At 40.0% G+C, this 11,832-nt stretch overlaps 1 long non-coding RNA gene across 2 annotated transcripts in view; it reads left to right on the plus strand.

The window, feature by feature from the left end:
- The window catches only part of LOC117237660, a 160,427-nt gene extending 150,960 nt beyond the window's left edge, over nucleotides 1-9,467 (plus strand). For both annotated transcript variants that reach the window (XR_004494044.1, XR_004494045.1), the window contains exon 5: nucleotides 9,348-9,467. This is a non-coding gene — a long non-coding RNA (uncharacterized LOC117237660). The remainder of the gene's footprint in view (nucleotides 1-9,347) is intronic.
- Nucleotides 9,468-11,832: the final 2,365 nt, after the last annotated feature.

The following is an 11,832-nucleotide window of genomic DNA, read 5'->3' on the forward strand; positions in this document are numbered from 1 at the left end:
CTTAGAACTAGTTATGGCTAGGTATGTGATCGATCGTATCTATCAGAAACATACCGATATAAATGAGAGAAAAATAGAATCGATATTGAAATATTTAGTATTTCGAATCGACCAATAATTTGTACAATTTTGGACAATTCCACAATCATCCTTTTACCTTACCTACCTTACGCACCTTGATACTTGTGTACGTGTTACACAGGTCTAACCTACGAATTTCTTTTAATCCAAAGATTAAAGATTCTTTCTCGTTGAAAAATACGAACGATTATCTGTCGAGTAAAATTACAACAGTTCTTAAAAATTACGTTATTACAAAATTTCTGCAAAAATTCTTTTAGTACCTGTGCTAATATTCATAAAAGCGTGGCTGCGTATCTGTTATGCAAACCTAACCTTAAAATCCAAGTTTTCCTACCCAAAAAGCTCCTTTCCACATAAAAATCTCAAATCTCGCACCGAACGTTGGGAGGTATCCCTTGGGAAAAAACAGCAAGTGCCACGAAAAATATTCCCACCTCGGCATCGTGAAGCATAGAAGCGTATCTTGTAGCGAGTGTACCACTCTTCCAGTGCTCCTGATCCCGATGGGCTTGCAGAGTTGTTTCAACGTGTCCCGTTCGGGCGTCCATTATTGGCGGGCCACGATGAGCCCCTGAAATGCAGAATTCTCGCCCGTTGTTTGTCGACTATTGTTTATCCGCACGGTTATGTGGCTCGTTGTTATCGTTTCCGGATACCTCCGCTCGGGGCACAATGAAAATTCGTGTTTCCGGAAATTTCCGGCCCCGTGGAGAATAACTGGATCGCTTCTCTTTTTTTGTTCCATTTTTCTTTGTTATTTTTTGGAGCTTTTTCGGGGGAAGTCGCCCCGTTCTGTCGCGCATTAATTTATGGCGTCGTTGGTGAAACGCTGCTCGTTTGAACGTTTCTGAGGATTACGCTCTCTTTTGACAGCGATTGTCAAGGTTTCGCTCGTAATTGGTCCTAGGGCAACGGACTTTTCTTATACTCTCTCCTCTTCTCTTTTCATGCTCTTCTCTTCTCTTCTTTTCCATTCTTCCCTCTTATTTATAAATCAATGCTCCAGAGAGGAATGAGCATTTTGCGAAATGAATTGCAAGGCTTGTTAAGAATATTTTAAGAGGCCTGGAGAGGCGGATTATAATATTTATAGGTTAAAGATTTCCTTCGTGTCTATAGCATCGTCTGGGTTGTATAGTGTACTAGTTCGAGACAGGAATAAAAATATTTGCAGAAAAATTTATTCCGGCGGAAAATTTATTATTCAAATGTAATTTCGTTCCGACTATTTACATGGATGCCTCATTCATACTACAACGACAAATATTATTCAACGCGTTGTACATGATTGGAACGTGAACAGGGCTATGCATTGGCTCATTTGAAAGCCATTGAGCAATATTTGACTAAGCTGCAGTTTGGCTGTTAGCGCAAATCGAGCTTCGTATCTAGCATGATTTGCTTCCTTCCTTCTACCGTGTTATATCACTTTCCGTTTCCTTCGCGTCGTACAATTTATTATTCACGTTGTTTGAATTATATTTTTTACTCCGTCCACGAATAATATAATTATACAAATTAAATAATTAAATTTAAAGTTAGGTGATTTTGGTATAAAAAAATTGTTCAGTCTGCGAAACTATATAATCCCTAAAATATCGTACAATAATTTTAGGAAAAGTGCTAAAGAAAAGAGCGAAGCACATACGTAACTGTAACGTGAATTATTTACACGTGTACAAGGGCCAGTAGGAAACGTGACGACGATAAAATATTGCACTTCGTGCTTTTGAATCACCGGCATCATCCGACTTCCTATTCAAGAAATTCCATTTGTTTTTCTTTACTTCTCCCTACTTCTCTTGCATTCTGTGTATAGTGTAGTGGCCTATGCTTTATACTTCATTGGTTCTTGTATTTACAGGTTTCTTTAGTCGATTGTAGAACGTAACGAATCGTAAAAGCGGAAATAAATCGTTCGACCGTCTGTTCTTCCGTCGATATCTAGTTAAAAATTCTTGTTTTAAAAAGATAAAAACATTTCAGCAGTAAATTTGAATCGGTATTGAAGCTATTCGTCGGAAATTAAAAAATCAAGCTTTTAGTTATTCTTCGAGGTTCCAGTAAATAAAATAATAAATTCAGTTGTTACAGACGAATAAGTTGACTGGTGAAAATTCTAAACTTACTCCGAAGTGATCATTCTGTGTTATAAAGTCATCTGATCAAAGGAAACCTACTATGACGCTGTTGTTTTACACAGATCACGTGACCAAGATCATGAAACATCGTTGTTTACACGCGAGAAAAATGTTTCTTGTGCTCCTTGCGCAAGATAGATTTTCGAGAGCGGAGATTAATTGTTAGTCCAGCTATGCCCCATATCTGACGAGAAAAAATGCAGGATTCCACGGTGGTATTTCTGCTCGCAGGAGCAGCCAGGTTTCCCCGTGCGTGGCATCGACCCCGTTCCGTGGAATTTCGTCGCGTCTCGATCGATGCCTCGTTGGATTTCAATCTGTACGCGATGCATACGAACGCGGCACCGAGAAAATAAGCCGAGTTGTTCCTGTGCGATACAGCCGGAACTTCTAGTTTCACTTTTTTCCTTTTTTTGAGGCTGCGAGGGGCGGGGGGGTGAAAGACAAATATGATCGTGTGAAATTTGTGTGATGTTTATGTAAATTTGTTTCTTCATAAACACAGATGAAAGAGTAGAACTCGAAAATGGAAGTATATTTTATATTCTAGAAAAATTGTTATGTTTCATATCCCGAATTTTGGAATTTCAAAACTTCATGTATTCAAACTTCAAGAAGTATTTCTATAAAACTAAAAAATTGTATCTAAAACGACCATAAATTGTCTATGTCCATAGAAAGTAAGATTGGTACTATAATTGTTAATGAATCGTTGATTCGAAAGTATCACGCGGAGAAGCGAACCGAATTTAATAACATTTCGATGGGTAGGTATGCTCGATCGTTTATTTCCTGTCACGGGTACGTCTCATTAACGATGGAAATATAGCACGGGACGCAGGAGTCCATTAATTTTAACGATCACCAGCTGTAATGATTTCACGGTGACATGACGTCGCGAATTCGATGTTATTGGCGAAATTTTCGTGTCGTGGAAATATCTCGTCGCGTTTTCATGGGACGAAAAAAAGTGAAATCAAGCAGGGCCATCATCGAAGCGTGCTATTTCATACCGATATCGTTCTCAAACTAGAATGTCTGTTCCCGTCGAAGGCTTTCACTGCAGCGTTTAGAAACAAGAATATTTCAAAAAATAAAAATTTTAATAAAAGGTATATATCGAAATAGGACTATTTCTAATAGCAGAAAATAATAAAGAATAACTAAATATTCCTATTTTGTCTAGCAGTCTCAATGCATAACGCATAATATATTTAACAATTTTTCAAATTTCATATATGAGTTCATAGCGTTAAAGGATTGAAGAGTACAATACCAAAAAAAGGTTGATACATTATAAAGCTTCCTGTTAATATTTTTAATGGCTATCGTATTTTTGGATCGTTTAAAAGCAATCGTGAATTAGTTGATTGAGAAGTGAAACTAGTGTAATCGGTTGCCCGGTGGCGTTAGCCGTTGATCGCGAAATTTCCCTAATGATGCATGAGCCAGCCAGCTATCGGCGAATTTATGACTGGAATAGGGCTTTACCGAGGATTGAGCCTGGCCCTTAAGTGGATTTATGACGTGGATGAGATTTCTTAGCTGTTGCTGGGATTAACAGCTTGTATGTATTGGTACTTTGTATCAGTTATGACGTGGAGAGGTCTAGCGAGGTTTATGGATCGAGTAACATCTGCAGTTCTTGTGTTATTGATGCCAGATCTCCAATGGGCATGCCAGTTTACCAGATCCGAGTCCTTTAGCACAGTAATTTCTCAACTGATAATATTAGTGAATTTTATGAAGGTGCAAGACGTTTTCTAATTTGTAAAATTTATTTGTAAAATTCATTTGTACTATTTCATTTGTTTTATCGTCAAAGCTGTTATTATTACACGCGAGAAGCCTAACAAAGCTTGCTGTAGTATGATTTTATCGAGATATCTATTGACGACAATAAAAGATTTGACCCAATCTTTTGTTGTCCAACGTTTTGCATTTTCGTAATCTACGTCGTTTTACTAGTTTGTTTAATTTCATAATTAGATAAAGGAAAAATGAAATAAAAATATCGTGATTCAGGAGATGAGCGGGGCACATTGTTGTTAATTAGATTTTATTCGCGAATTAACATCGATTGTACAGAGAGAGTTATTTAGAATTATAAACTGGCGTTTACGCGGAATTTACTTTGCTTTAAATTACAAATTCCTCGAGTCTACCACCGCCCTCAGCCACCCCCTCCCCACCCACGTCAGACATTCTCGACTTGTGTAATAAATTTTAAATGTGCAGGTTTGCGAGGCTAAATTTTACTCCTCGAAGGGGTAAGTTCAACAATGCGATGAACGTTATATTAAATCCGAAACGCGAGAATTTCTTGTGCTACGAAATATTACATAAAACTCTGCCTCTCTTTAAACTGGTACACAATACCGAATTTTATTTAAATTTGTGTATTTTGAAGAGAAGTAGAATAAGATAATGTATTTGCCGTTGTAACATTACATTTGTCACGAATTTATGGCAAACGAAACTATTGCAATAAGTGACATCAAATGTAAAATCTACGAAAGAAATAGAATTTTACTCCGCAAGCTGCAGAATTTATCACACACAGTGAAATCTCCAAATTCGAAGATATTTGATGTAATTAAGCTCGCCTATCCATTGGAATCTTTTAGGCATTTTAGGATTGAACTTGACTCGTTACAGTAATATTGGGATGCTGATTTAGCTTCAGCAATCTAGTAATTCTCAGATACAGCTTACTATTATTTTCTTTGGAATGTTTCAATCTCAAGTGTAGTGGCATTGGTGAAGTCGTTACAACGATCGACCATGTCAGCAGGGACATTAAGCCGCGTACATAATCCGACGCGTATCATAACGCAGACTGCGGGCAACGGCACGCACAGTGTATGGCTGGATTATGGGGTTGTCGACACAGGGGATCGTGTTATTCGGTATCGCGTCCCTCAGGATGCCGTACAAATGGATTCGTATTCCAACGCATTTCTTTCCATGTGCATGCATGCAAATGAGATCACGATTTTCAAATCTCTCAAGGCAACGGAATTAAATTTATCGGATGAGATATCATCAGTTCGTTGTTTTTAGGATTGATGGTATCTGAATACTATAGGAAAGCAATATGATAAGTTTCTATTATTTACAACGGAGCAGCTTTTAATTTAGCAGTTGTCAATCAATAGCAAAAGTGCTACTGAAATTTTCTTTTTATTTTGTTTGGTTTTCGTCTCTTTGGGAATTTTAAATTCCCCATAAATGTCTAAAATTCGACGGTCTATTCGTCACTGTGTAAAATTTCTTCAAGAAATAAACGGTGTTTCACGCGTCTTCTTTTAAAATCCTATGTTTGGTAAAAAAGACCATACTATTAGGATGCACCAATGGCTGGAATGACTGTTACACATGTAGGCGCTAAGGGAACACCGTGCGAGCGCGTACGGAATGTAATACGGTGGCTGACAGCGTCACACGGCTGTTTAAAGGAGCCAGCAGGTAGAGTTCAAGAGGAAACCAGCAAGAGTTCCGAAGAGCGTCGTAGCGAGGTTGGTTGCCTAGTCACCAGGGGCAGACAGCAGGGGAACGCACGAAGAGACGCTCTAGGCGATGTTTCTCTTCTTTCCTTGGTCTGTTTCTCTTCTAACTGGCATCGTCCAGCTTCTTTTTCTTTCCTTCTCCTCGTCGCCTGCCTCCATTTCTCAGTTCTTTCTTTTTTTCTATCCTGCGTACATTGGGAGCCGCGCTTTCCCTGTTTTCCTCTTTCAGTTTTTTTTTCTCTTTGTACTGTATTTTCTGCCCCGACTTCGTCTTCACCACGTACGCCTTCGCGTCCTTATGTACACGATTCTCGCGTTTCTCGTTTTGCGACGCTCTGGGATCATCTTTTGCCACTGTGAGACGCGATGCTATTGATTACAGATAACGCTCGGTGTGTTGGCTCTGATATGGACACTTTTCAGGGACTCTCTTAGAGCGAGAGTGTTTTTCATTTTCGGATTTTCTCGGTTATCCTCAAACATCTTAAAACCATACAAACACAAAATCTACGTAGATACAGAATTCAACCATCGTCAGATATACCAAGACGCAGCTGTTTAGCTTCAAAGAACAGTCAACCAAAAATCCATCTGTGTATACGATTCATCTAATAAACATCCTCGGTTACTGGCAAATATTCCAGAACCATAGAAACACAAAATCCAACTAAATAACAGACTGGCTTCACGAATCTCCTCAATTATCCTTAATCACCTGAAAACTATTCAACCACAAAATCCGAGCAGAATCAGATATACGAAGACCCAGCTGTTTATCGCAAAGAACAGTCATCCCGCGTCTGATCCGCCACAAGCAGGTGTCCTTACTGCAACATTAATTCGACGGGTGATACAGTGTCGTGGAAGCCACGCAATTCCTCCCTCGGTTTTTTAATATCATTCCACTCCGTGTTCCCTGGGTCTGCCATAACTCTTTTCCAGCTTGTAGCCACTAGCTATGTGTTCCTCTGACGCAGACGACGGGGAACCACCCTGGTTGGGGGAATCCGCAGATGCGGCCTCATCCTATTCGCTTGGGTGGCTCGCAGGCTTGCTCGAGCTTGCGAAAAGCCAGACCATTGACACTGGCGCGCGTACTCCGCCATTGTTGCCGGGCTAATAAAGAAAAATAAAGACTCCTCTTCCTGCAGGATATTAGCTCCACTCTCCTCCCGTCCGTTTCTGTCCTTACGACCCAAGGGAAGACCTTGCTCGACGTCCGGTTTCCGCGTTGCTAGCTTCCGCTCCTTCGAAAATCTCAGCGTTCCTTAATCCGCCCACTGATCGTCCGTCCCCTTTTTATTCTTCGCGGTGAAAGCAAATTACCGGACTCTCTTCCACTTAGCCGCGTCTCTTTGTGCTGTTCCCGGTGATGACACTGTCCTTTTTTCCTCCACTGCGTTGTGTTCTGCGAGCAATGTTTTGCCGGGGCTCTCCCCCTGGCTGATCTTCTGGTATTGTTCTTGGAAACTGGTGGATTCTTTTTTAGAGATTGGAGGCAAATATAGAGGGGTTGATTAGGCGGGAGAAAGTGGGCAGGATGGGTTAAGCGGCTGTCGATGTGATTAGTATAATTCGGACTTTCGAACGTAAGAATGGGGTTGGTTTTTTCTTTCTTTTTGGAAAATAGAGAGAGAAGTCAAGCTCATGTTGGTTATAGGAGACGCAAGGAATGAAACAGACGTGAATATTACTAGCAGACTGCAGATATTTGTACAGATTCGTATTTTTTAATCGCTCGCTAATCCAACGTATATATTTCTTCGCGAGTCACACACGAAAGAATGTGACCCGAGAATAAAATTTGCCAGATACCAGAGACCGTCGATAGGTCGTTCATGATATCCAGCTAATAAAGAAAAATAAAAGCTTGCCCGTAGATATTAGCTTCGTGCTTTCTCTCCATGTCCTCGTTGCTAGCGTCTTTTTTCTTCTCTCAATACAAGAGGAAGGAAGATCAGATGGAAGATGCGCCACGGACGCGACGGAACTGTTTGTTCGTGACGCGGTTTCCAAGGATCTCGAGGAGATGGCGAATTTATGGCTACCCTCCGGTTCGATATTCCTGAAACATTGATCTCCCTTCCATCGCCGCGAATTGTTTCGCGTCGCTCTCGCTCGATTGCATTGAATTGGATTCCTACGAACGATACCCCTGTTCCATTGCCTGCTTCTAGGACTTTGAAATTGGGCCGAGAGAGCTCGCCTGATTTATTTCGTTTGATGACTCCGTACTCGAACTGCTGAGACAAATTACAAGAAGTTTCTTTCTACACCCTATTAACGATATTGTATGACTTTTTAAGTTTATCTTCGACGTATCCATTATCACGTAGAAATACAAAATTGTCGAATTGTACGATGTAACCGCTAACACGTACGATAAAATGATGTGGTTAGTTTATCTAAATATCTTTCTAAATCGTTAAAAAATTGTTGTTGTTTGCCAAAATCGAACTAACATAGAAATATAGAAATCCAAGGATCACTGAGACTACTAATGAATTATATGCGTCGATAAACTAACCATAACTGATGGAAAATCGTAAGTAGCGCCACCTACGCAATCCCCTAACCTCATCGCGATTGCCAATCGCCTCGTGGCCCGAAGGCGAACGTCTGAAATTCCCCTTTCTAATTACCTATTCCCAAGAAACACGTCCTAGGCATTAACGTCGCTTATAAAAAGCCTTCCATTGCTGGAGCCTAACTGCTTCCGTAGTTAGGCGAGCTGATCGATTCGAAATGACAGAAAAGTAGAGTGGAGAGAGCTGAGCAGACGTTCAGCCTAATATCAAGCTTAGGCCTTCTATACTTATCTAGGTTGTACGGTTTATTCAACAACCCCTCACGAAAGTCTGAGAAACAGCACACTCGTGGCGAATTAATGCGAACCACCGTGTTCGTTTCCAAACATCGATGGCCTGCAATTAGGGGAAGGCCCACGCCAGCCAAAACTGTTCCACTGGTCATTCTTTCGCTCGACAGAAACCGGATAATGACCCCTGTGCCGAGCATTCGATGCATCAGATGGTTGGAATTTCGGTGATGGACTATTTTTCCTTGGGGGAGACAGCTTGTAACGGAGTTTCTCAGCTCTTAACTATCTGAAACTTAGCTGCTACACTCTCAATATATAATAATTGCTATTGATGCAATCGCTGGAATCTTGAGGTTTGTGCTTAGAAAAATTTGGCAAGACAAATCTGACGAGATCGAAGCGAACATTATTAATTAAAGCGAGGACGTTTCTAACGTCCAATTATTTTATTATTATTATTATTTATTTATTTTTATTATTTTAAGAAAGCATCGCGTTTGCTCGAGCAAAAATTTTAAAATAAAATTAACCATGAAAATGTACTTTGAAATGTTGAATGTTTGTTTGAAAGTGGGACGCATTTTTATATCTTCTTTTTCGCAAAGGAAAGAAAAATTGCAGAGTAAGTTAGCAAATTGTATAACGACCAGACTCTTGTATCTGTCTCCGTGTACATTCTAAATTGTGAGCTAATAATACAAATTTAAAATTACGTCGAGAGAGACTTTAAGGAGTTGTTATTAATATATTAGACGATCTCTGACCTGGTTCTTTCCATTTTTACTGTTTCAGATTCGAAGATGAAGTGGCCATTAGTGCTGACTTGCTTTCTGCTGCCGCATTCGTGCATCCTTGGTGCATCGCATGCCTGTAAGTGGTTATTCTTGCTGTTTCTTATCCTGTAATCGCGGAATAAATTATATCGTCGGCAATCATCTTGTTATTCCGCGCATCGACCGTGTGACAGGCCGATGAATACCTTTCTTGCTGCCATCGGCGAATAAATTAGCGTACAGCTCCTTTTTCATACTCGACTCCATTATCCTCGAAATAGACCCCCTATTTCGTCATTTAACCTACAAAATTCACCATCTATTCAACAATTTATGACGAATTTTAAAAGTAGAACAATTTTTCTTACGAGGCAAACAAATGTTGGAAATTCTAAAAATTGTACGCTCTTTGAGGCACCGATCGGTGCTCTTAAAATGATAGTATAATAAATTTGAAATAATAATTTCTGATAGAGAAAAAGAGACGAGTTCCTAATTTACAAATAATACGTCTGCTTGAAATTCACACTCTATGTATTATACACGAAACATGAAAAACAGAATATCGAACTATATTCCCATAACGTAGAATTGCCACGTTAGACCGATACTCTTGTGAAACCGCCGAAAACCTTCGATTCACCGAAAAACATACTTTCTAGCGATCCATAAATCTCTCCTCAACATCCCCAAATTGGAAAAACTGTAACAAGACGATCACTCGAGGAAAGTTACTCGTTAATAAATGTTCTCGACCGCATCACAAGTCGTCAAAGGGTTGAACCGGATGGTAAAACCGGCGCCACGATTTCCGGCCGCTATTATAGCGTCGTAAATCATCCCGTCGATCGACAGTTCGTAAAGGGGGTGCATGGAAGGGTGCAAACAGAACGCCACGCCATGCCACCCCTCAGTTTCGTGCAACGAGCCGTGAAAACGAGGCATCCAGGCCAGAAAAACAGTCGAATTGGATCCACTTTCCTCTTTCTATTAGCCCGGCCCGGCTGTGGACGGAGCGCAAAAGACCTTAATCCACCCCTTGTTGCACGGAGTCTGGCGTGAAACGTTCGCGAGAATAACACCAGGACAGGATAAGTTGCTATAGCTCGTGGAAATATAGCGGGCTGGCATGGATCATTCCTTTAGAGCTAACGCACAGCCAACCGAGGATCTTCGAGCATTCTGCATACGATGATACTTTCATACCTCATTGCATAACTCGAGGTCTGCCTCTTCTTGCCTCAGAATTTTATAATATTTATAACAAATATTATATAATAGTATATAGTATAGTTAATATATTAATTATAAAATGTTTAATTATAAAATAGGATATCAGACGAGTGACAAATTATAGGCTGTCCACTTTCCATCTACTTTCTACTTAATTTCTAGTTTAGGGCATTTCGAATGTGCAAGTTGTCAATTATGAGAAGTTGGAATACGAAGGTGTTAAATTTATAAGAATTTGGAATATGGAAGCTTCGTAATAGCGATCTTCGCAACGGTGTATCATGCAACCTGCTGCATTTCTATATTCGCAGCGGAAACAAGCCTCGCACTGTGTGTACGGTGCTTTAATCCTGTCCTCATACAGGCACCACGTGTTCGGATAAATTATTATACTTCTCGTCCCTTCTGTTCTGGAGGAAATGCCAAAGCAGGAGAACATGTTGTTCTTATTGCTTTTATTCCTTGCGTAATTAATCATCGAATGGCGACCGTTTAGGGCTGGATAGAAGTTAGGAAATTGGAGTTTGTTTTATCGAGGTTATGTAACTATTCTATTTTGTAGAAACAGTTAAAAATAGTTGGGAGAGATGCCATTCGATCTGAACAAAATTTGTTGGAGCTTATGGAATGTATATTTAGAAATGTCACAGTGTGATTACGATTGTATTGCAAAAATAATTTGAGGAAGTTCGGGGAAGCACGAGCTCGTTTGTACAAATTTTAGAGATCACAAGAATACAGATCGGATACGGTATGAAAATAGATCGGAAACGGTATGAAAATAGAATACTAAAATAAATAGAAATAGCTAGAAACAACCGGAATAAATTGGAAGCGATATTAAAATTGACTCTTGGTTTAAATATCGATCGTGAAATGTGCTAACGTAAAAGTAGGAAAAGTGACTTCGAAAGTTCGTAACTGAAGCAGTAGAAGGAAAACTGGGTAGTGATCGGTCACTCGATCGATTGGCAGACATTAAGCAAAGGAACGTCGAATTCCTATCGTTACGTAGTATTCTAGTGCTATACGGCTAATTTGCATGTGAATGGACCGTAAAAGAACTGTCGGAGATAAGCCGGAAGCGCGTAAATATTTCCCGGTCGCTGCTAACTTCGGTAATAAACAGCTTAAAGGATCGTAATCGTATAGCAGACGAAATTGTTCTGAATGGTTGAAATGGTAATCTTCATCTGGATTACGATCTCGTTCCGGGACATTATGCACCATTAGGAATATGCTATATCTGCTGGTCGCGCGTGTAATAAATT

This window comes from Bombus vosnesenskii, unplaced genomic scaffold, assembly GCF_011952255.1.
Source record: "Bombus vosnesenskii isolate JDL3184/JDL3185 unplaced genomic scaffold, Bvos_JDL3184-5_v1.1 scf7180000013395, whole genome shotgun sequence".
NCBI lineage: Eukaryota > Metazoa > Arthropoda > Insecta > Hymenoptera > Apidae > Bombus > Bombus vosnesenskii.